The 7,150-nt window shown below is 39.9% G+C and overlaps 1 long non-coding RNA gene across 1 annotated transcript; it reads left to right on the forward strand.

The window, feature by feature from the left end:
- The first annotated feature begins 101 nt into the window (after positions 1-101).
- LOC125338414 lies at positions 102-3,251 on the forward strand. Its single transcript, XR_007208296.1, has 2 exons — positions 102-315; positions 562-3,251. It is a non-coding gene; the product is annotated as an uncharacterized LOC125338414 (long non-coding RNA).
- The last annotated feature ends 3,899 nt before the right edge of the window (positions 3,252-7,150 follow it).

A 7,150-nucleotide genomic window follows, 5' to 3' on the forward strand; every position in this document is an offset into this window, starting at 1 on the left:
TAATGAGCGGGGCAGGCCGGGGGCGGTGTCTGGAAGAGAAACGTACCAACCTCCTTCTGTAAATAAATTTTTCCAAAATAAAAAAAAGTGCATTTGTTGAGTTGTGTGGGTTTTTTTTCTGGTTTTATTTGTTTGCTTGTTTTGGTAAGGTCTTTTTAAGCTCTGTGTTTGGATATTGACATCAGTACCGGGGAAGTGCTATAGTCGATTTAGGTGGAACCAGGCCCCTTTTCAAGAACTCTGGGGATGCAGACGGACTGAGGCGGCACTCACCGAGGTGTGATACCGGTGGGAACCTTCAAGGGCGCTCTAAAGGTGAGGAGATAAATCTACTCGTTATCAAATCTGCTGCTCAACGGGGAAGTCTGTCCCTGGTGCCACCGAGCTCGCTCAGGACGGAAGGACTAAATTTCCTTTTGCTAGACAGCCCACTCAGGCACCATCTGGAAGCCTCTGGCAAAGAGCGAAAATAGCCTTCCCTAATTAATTTATCAGACCATATTGAGATAAAACTGATGTTTGTCTCCCCTGTCTCGTGTCCTTCTGCTGTCCGTCGGTCAGATTGCCAGGCTGCAGTAACAGCAGAAGCGCTTCGTACACAAGTGGACACGACTGCCCGGCGGCACCAGCACCCATACAATGCGATTAACCAGAACCAAGCCACTCCCTGAAACGACTTGCATGGAAGGCAGATGTTGTTGTAAGAACTGGGTAAAGGTGAGATCATGGCCTGAGAGTTCACACGCTGGTCATATCCCTTCTCTAATAATATAATTTATAAAATAAAACAGGATTTCTTGCATCGTTCTGAAAATATTCTGCAGGACCTTTTTTCATATTTGAATCTAGGAAATCAAACTGTTCTACAGAAACAGATTATTGTATTTGAGAGCCTATGAGAAACAGTCAAAACATTAAATTAAATGAAGGCTGATGTTTATTTTTTTGAAGATTTCAAAAATTATTACTTTAATAACTGTAATATGGAATTAATCAACTACTCATTTGGTGCAAAATTGTGTTTTTGAACATTATTATCCTGCAGAAATAAACTCTGAATATGAGTGAGCTCTGATATAAGGGATAGCATGCTACAAGGCAGTTGGTAGTGTTATGCCAGCTGTCTTCATCATGCAAGAAATGCAGTAATACTATAGCAAACTTCTATTGGAAAATGTGGTAACTAACCTGCAAGATGTCTTTTTAGTATAAATTATATTGAGCTTTCAGTGTTCAGTCAGCTTCAAAATACTTAACAGGTTTTTATTTTTGTGAGGATTTCTAAGGCTCAAGGTGTTTTGTGCCCCAAACTCCTTCTTGATAAGGTACTGTGAGGCCAACCTTGGCAGGTCAAAAGTAGCTTGTAAATACTACCAGTAAGGTTGTATCTTCAGCACATAATTTTGCTATCACATGCCCAGTTTTTAACAAGTACAGAGATATAGGCTTTCTTTTGGAGTCCTATTGTAGGAACTGGCAGCTGCAACCAGATTTCTTTACTATTTTTCTTGTCTGGGAAAAGACAGAAAAGATTTCATACATTGGTAAAGCTGCCAACTAGGCAGCACTGAGTTCCACCAATGCCTGGTCCATCCTGCTGCAACTACAGCAACTCATCTGTGTGGGACCTCCTTCTCCACTGAACTGCTCTTTTGTGCCTCTGAAGAAGACTTGTAAACCTCAGTTTCACTCCCAGGGACCTGCATGGAAAGCTATGTCACAACTCAGTCTGACTGCTCAAGCCTGCACATACAGCTGAGAATTATTGTTATTAAGCATCCCAGCATGCTGACCTATTCTTGGAAATATGACTGTCATCTAAATAAGTACCTATTTGGGATAAAAAAATAAGCATTTCTCTAGCTCCTTGACTTGACTTTTCAGTGTTCTTTAAACCCTAGTCACTTGAGCTGCTATAGTCTAAATAGCAGCAATTAGGGAATAGTTCAGTCATCTGCCTCTGTTTTTCAGTACTTCACACCCATGTATTTAAAGGTAGCCGAAGGTCTACACGACTTTCCAACCAAACATTGCAGCCTGACGTGTAGATCCGCTAGCATTGTCTGCAGTATCCATGGGAAGCTGGATGGTACCTAAATGTGTACCAAGAAACCAGGGGATGCACTCAGCTGGTGACAAGCCTTCCTTCGATGTTACCCGAGCTCTAAAGGAAAAAGTCAAACATCAGATAATGCCAGGCTGCAGACAGTTTAGGCAGTAAGAACTTACTGCTTTCTTTCTGCTCCTCTTCCTCTAGACACTACTGCCTTATAAGAGATGTTTAATTCAACTGCTGTGCAGTTTGGTGGGTAGGATGCTCTGCTCTGAGCAGCCCTGCTTGTGCCTGAGCTACCCAGAAGACACGTCACGACTTGAGTTCAGTGTTGTAGCACAAGTTCAGGTGCTTTTCTGCGTATGTTGCCCCTGGGCTCCTTCAATTGGCAAGTCACAGCACACCCTGTGCACACCTCAGCCTTTGCTGTGGTACTTGGTTGTGCTGCCAAGGCATCTCAGGGGTTCCCAGCACTGAAGGCTGAATGATACAGACTATGAATCCAAGCACGTGCCTCCATGGGAAATGCCTCCTACTGAAAACATGCTACTATGCAGCTTTGAAAGTGACACAGGCAAATGAACTGTACCTCTGAGAACAACCTTACAGAAGGTTCTCAAGGTGTCTTCACCGGTGTCACAGAACGGAATCACACATTCTCCTCTCTGTCCTGCCTCAGTCTTGTTGTTTTGTATAAACTTCTGTATAATGAATAATAAATGTGGGCTGAGCAAGGCCCTCATAACACTGGTTATTGACAAGGCTTACATTTAGCAGAGAGATAAAATGAACAGGGTACAACATATTTTCTTCCTCTATTTTTATTAATGTTCCATGCTTAGAGTGACCTTTTGAAGATCTTGGTAATGCTCTTGTTTAATTTTTCTTCATTCTAAAATTATCACTCTCATTGGTTTGTTTTTTTTATTTTCCCTAGATAAAAGAATCTTAACTTTTGCATGAGACCAACCAGTGAAAATGTTGAAGATCATTGTCAAGTGCAAAAGTATTTGTGTATCAATATTATAAACAACTACAACTCTTTGTTAATCTTACCTGTTTAATAAGTAGTAAGTGTAAAAAAAAAAAAAAATCTCAGGGAGTCTGTTTGTATTGTGCAGATTTTTTCAAGTACCATTGTAATTGTCGGTGTGACATTTGAGAACAAATAACCTCCAATAAGAATTTTTTATCTGTCTATTATTTTTAGTTTCACAATAATGCTTAGAGTCTGCAAGCCTAAACCTACTGTGGTATGACAGGGAAATACACTGATCACTTAAAAGACAAAAAAGATACAAATAAAAATTCAGCCATCATATGGGTTATGCAAATTCTCATAGCTTCTCACTCACAGTGTAAGAATTGGAATAGGGTCAAGGAACTGTTTGCTAAACCGATTTTCTTCCTCATGGCAAGTATATTGAATAAAAATAGAAGGAAAAGAGCTTATTCTTACATTTTCCCAGATTCATTACACTAGAAGAGGCAAAGTAAGCTAATACAAGACCTCGCTTATGTTTTAAAACTGTTATATAGAGAGGTGCAGATGAGCAGCATATACAATGCACACACACAAATTCTTTCAAGATTTTCACTTGCAAAGCTATCCTGTGCTGCAAGATCAAGTCTATGACAAGATAAAATTTCATACTGTAGATAGTCTGAGAAATGTAATTACATTACTGGGTGTAGCATGAGATGCAGGATATAATAATCCTGTACCAGTTATGAAAATAAGTAACTATAGATTGGAATATGTGGTTTCAGGTAATGCAACACAAACTAATATAAGAATATAATACGGCGTCCAGAACAGTATTTGAGAGCATATTTTGAAAGATAGGCAAGGCTTTTGAAAACACTTCTCAGTTCTGTCCTTTGTACCATGCCACAACCTAGCACAGACTTCCAGCTCCAGGTAGGCTTGGGACTTGGCGTTGATATGCACAACCATGTGATAAGCTCTGGAACAGTTAGTATGGTGAAATGTTTCACTTTCTTTTCTTTTTTTTCTTTTAACGAATGTGTCTGTAATTTATTCACATGCAAAAGTATACAAGCACCATGAAAATGGGAACACAGCATACAATTCCATACACATTTTTAATTGGGAAAGGGATTTTTTCTCTGCAGAAATTAGACAGTAGATCTACAGAGCACAGGAATTAAATATGAACCTGTTATCTGCAGAAGAATTTTACCTTTAGCTCCATCAACACTGCTCATCCCATTACAGTTGTGTGATAAGTCACCCTCCCACTGGCAAAACACAGACAAGGAACATTATGTTATTCAGTGATGACTTAGGAGGCTGACAGCACCTAATGCTGCAGAAAGTGGTTGTTCCTCCAACCCACTCCTTCCCACCTGCAGGGCTACAGAGGCAGGAGAACAGCACACCAGAGCTGCAGGAAGGGTCATGCTCGCTGCACTGACAGTCTCTCCTGTCAACACCCTCTGTTCCCAAAAGCAACGGGTAGCATTTGGCCAGTGACTAGACAAGTCTATTTTCAGTAACTTTTTATGCCATATATTCTATTCCTGTCACTACAGAACACTCATGCAAATGTATGTAGGGCTGCTGCTGTTACAAAGCTGCAATTTCCTGGGCTGCATTAATTTTACTACAGTAGATTATGACAGACAGAAATTATAATGGTAAAGAAGTCTTCATTTACAGAAAGGGAGACGTCTTCTGTTATTTGTAACTGGAATTGCCATTCTTGTAAAGTGTATTCATGTTATCTTTTCTTGATTGCACATCTGTCACTTATTTTACAGTATTGGTGCTATTTCCAGTTAACCTTAATTTTAGAATAATGGAGGAATTTTCAGTCTCAATTAAGAAGCAGTTCACACTGGAAAATATAATCCTTATTGGCAGGAAAATGGTTTATGGGTTTTAAATTCCTTCACAGTCCAGCTCCATCTCTCTGTGTTACCATAACCGTTAAGCACTTTCTTGGTCATCTTGAAGACACCAGCTGCTTTCAAAAACCTTTATTTAATATATTAATCTCCTCTTAATCACATTACATATACTCAAGATTCCTTCCTTTGTTATTTGTCAGAGGTTGCTACCCCATAAGTATTATATTATTATTAAATATCTATATCACATCTAAATATCTAGATCCCTTTCTTCTGTAAAATCATTTAATTTGTTTACTAATGTCAGTCAAATGGTATTTGAAGAAACTTTTAATTCCTTTTTTCTACTTTCTTTTCTAGTATTGAATGGATTAATATTACAGAGATAATTAGGTAGTTTTAAATTTGTTAGACACTTCTAAATGTTGGCATCATATACAATTTTAATTTGATCTCTGATTTTTAGTTCTGAGGGGCAGTTTGAGGGGAACAAGGAAAATATTGTCCTACACTTTCATTTGAGCACTTTTTTCCGTTTCAAGTGCAGTTAATTTTTAGTCAGAAACACCTCTGAGTCTTTGGTCATGAAACCAAACAATATCAGTGTCATTCCATACCTGGGTAAGATACTCTGAAAAAAAGCAGGTAAAGATCTAAAGTAACTTTTGATTTGAGGAAGAACAGAGCTGCTGTACCCTCCTGGCACCCGGTGGACACTAAGTATAAAGAAGGAAGCTTCAATTTGAAGTCAAGGTTACAGCAGCTTTTGATCATGAGCTATCCCGTGACACATATCACAAGAACTGCAGCATCTTGGTCAAACTCCAGTTTGGATAATTAAGCATCTGATTTGAATTCCCTTTGCCATTTCAGTCTCAATGAGCAGCCTTCTTCAATTTCAACCAGAACTTATTTCATGCAACATGTTCATTAAAGTGTAGCTCCATTTCAGGAATGGATGAAGTGATTAACATACAGTTCATGATTTTTCCAGGACAATAAGAAAGAGTAACAAGGCCTGTCACTCTAGTTATTTTATGGGAGTACCAATCTCTATTTCAGATAAGCAGCATCCTTGATGATAATGCTTAGTAGATTTATGACAACACTGTAAATGATCCTGCAAAGACTGTTCCACACAGATATGGATGGTGTGGATTGAAGTGGCACAGTGCTCCTTTTTAAACTTAGCTGCATTTGTTAACATAGTACAATAGAGTGTTCGGAGGAGGGACACAAAGATGGTGAGGGGGCAAGAGGGGAAGCTGTATGAGGAGAAGCTGAGGTCACTTGGTCTGTTCAGCCTGGAGAAGAGGAGGCTGCAGGAAGACCTTGTTGCAGTCTGCAACTTCCTCATGAGGGGAAGAGGAGAGGCAGCCACTGATCTCTTCTCTCTGGTGACCAGTGACAGGACCCAAGGGAACAGCATCAACATGTGTCATGGAAGATTTAGGTTATTATTACCACAGGCCTGGGCCCTAGGGTATATCACCGTGTCCCGCAGCCGTAGGGAGGAGGAGGAGAGAAGATCCAGCAGGCAGGAATTGTGCAGCAAGATTGATTTATTTAATTATTTTACAAACTCTTTTATACTTTTTTCTTCGTAGTCTAATTGGACAAAGGATCAGCCACCCCTTGGGGTGATTGGCTAAAATCCTAAAACATTCATTGTCAAAATATTTTTCTACTATACCATAAACAAGACTTTTCAAGGTTGCAGGTGGTTTGGTTGTTTACAGAACTGCTACCTCTTCTGTGAGAGAGAAAAGTCTCTCACGGACTTGGAAAATAGCAAGAAAATCCTTGCTAGCAGCATTTTTGTATCTACAGGTTATATATTAGGAAACAATTCTCCACCCAGAGGGTGGTTGGGCACTGAAACAGGCTCCCCATGGAAGTGGTCACAGCACCAAGCCTGACAGAGTTCAAGAAGCATTTAGACAATGCTCTTAGGCATATGATGTGACTCTTGGTGCTGTCCTGTGCAGGTCCAGGAGCTGGATTTCAGTGATCCCTGTGGGTCCCTTCTAACTCAGCATATCCTGTGATTCTATGATTCTATTAAATGTAATCAAGAGCAGCCATACTGAACCAATGATCCTTTGAATCACCAGCACTTTGGAAGTAAACATTTGAAATCAGACCGGGGGAGTGAAAATCCTGGTGATGGCCTGTCTCCAAGGTAAGGTTTTCTGCTGGGAGCTGCCAAGAAAGATGTTGCTG

Source organism: Corvus hawaiiensis, chromosome 26 (genome assembly GCF_020740725.1).
Source record: "Corvus hawaiiensis isolate bCorHaw1 chromosome 26, bCorHaw1.pri.cur, whole genome shotgun sequence".
NCBI lineage: Eukaryota > Metazoa > Chordata > Aves > Passeriformes > Corvidae > Corvus > Corvus hawaiiensis.